The following is a 1,919-nucleotide window of genomic DNA, read 5'->3' as shown; positions in this document are numbered from 1 at the left end:
ACTGAGGTGATCTTTGGATGTTTTTTAGGAAAGAATTTCCTACTAAATACAATTAAGATCTCTAGTTTATGTCATTTTCCAAAAGATAGAACCTATTTGCTGAGGCAATGGTTCAATAGTCAGGGACTGAATGCCCTGCCTGAAGACTGGACAAGCTCGATTTCTACAGAATCAGGATGTCCCCTGGAGCTTTCCTGTCCACACTAAGGAAAAACTGACATCACTCAATGGCCAGAAATCCTGACAAGTCACAGCTGGAGATGAAGAATGTATTTATCCTGAAAAGTATCAAGAAGAAATTGAAAGGAAACTGCCATTATATTCAGCTATTTTCTAGCTAACTCACAATAGGGAAGTAGCCTCAGGTGGAAATATTTTTAAAAATCTGAAGAGCCTGACTGTAATAATGGTAGGAACATTATGCTAACCTGTGAAACATTAAGAATATTCCTTGTCAAGAAGACATTAGGTTGAATGCATTAATAAAGAAATGATTTTTTGAAATGTAAAAAATAATATTGGTTTAAGTGCTGTGGTTTATAATTCTGTTACTGATGGCCTTTCATGCATCACACAGCACCCCCTTTCAGCACCAGTCCTTCATCAGAATAACTACTTTCCTACATTGTTGTCTCACAGTAAGGTAGATTTTTTTTTCCAGATCATTTTGGAATTAAGTTAGAAATCTGTAAAATAGCTAAGTACCTGAAAACAGCATATTTCTAGATTTCATATTCAAAGAGAAAATAAGAGAAAATTCTAAAATAATTTGAATGAATGATGGGAATGTATTATATCAAACCACTACTTATTCACTAAAACGGCTTAAAAACTTAAAATATTTTTAAACAAACGTCAAATGTGGACATAAATACAAAGTTATACACTATTGGGAGAAGCACAAGGGTAAAAGGTTTTTGGAAGATTGTCGATTTATATAAAAGTAAGCATGTACCACCCTACAATTGCACAATAACTATTTTAGATTTTTATTGAAGATATATAAAAACACATTTTGAAAAGAACTTGGACAAGAATGTAATATGTTTCCTGGGGCTGGAGTGATAGCACAGCAGGTTAGGTGTTTGTCCTGCACGTGATTCCACCAAGTCTTGCTACTCAGCATCCCATATGGTTCCTTGAGCCTGCCAGGAGTGACTTCCGAGCCCAGAGCCAGAAGTAACCTGGTTTGATACAAACAAAAAAGAATGTATTTCTTAATAATAGCCATTATTTTCTGAGCCAAATTATTTGATTGAGGTTATAATTTTGCCTGAGATTTTACAAAGGAGAAATATCCAAATAATGACAGAAAATGTAATACCAAGCATGGAATTATCTCTTCAGGAATTCCTATCCACCAGGGGAAAAGGTGTCCACAGTGGGCCTTTTGAGGAACCCTGGGGAGGTTATTTCAGTTCTCCACACCAGGAAAATCTGGGGCTACATCTGGTGTGTCTCCTGAGTTCCCCTAAGTTTATGTATGCCGTGCATTACACCCCTCTTTTTTTAAATGAGTGACATTAGGCAGTGCTCAGGGGTTACTCTGAGCTCTGCACTCAGAAGTCACTCCTGGAAGGCTCGGGGGACCTTATGGGATGCCGGGTTTGATCTGGGGTCTGTTCTGGATCTGGATTGGTTGTATGCAAGGTGAAAGCTCGTGCTATCTGCTGTGCATCTCTCAGGCTTCTCTTATTGTAATTGTTAAATAGTTTTCTTGCTGTGAAAATAGAAGGTGGAGAAATAATAGCACCAAAAATAATAATTAGCAATCTGATCCCAGCAATGTGGGATGCAGAAGTTATAATTAATAAAAACATATCAGCTAAATTGGTCAAAATAGTATGAAGACTAGGATATCAGTTATTATCTATCTTATGAGGACTTATATATAGGCTGATTTCTCTAATATAATAAAG

Source organism: Suncus etruscus, chromosome 7 (assembly GCF_024139225.1).
Source record: "Suncus etruscus isolate mSunEtr1 chromosome 7, mSunEtr1.pri.cur, whole genome shotgun sequence".
Classification (NCBI taxonomy): domain Eukaryota; kingdom Metazoa; phylum Chordata; class Mammalia; order Eulipotyphla; family Soricidae; genus Suncus; species Suncus etruscus.
Note: the sequence above shows the minus strand (reverse complement) of the source record.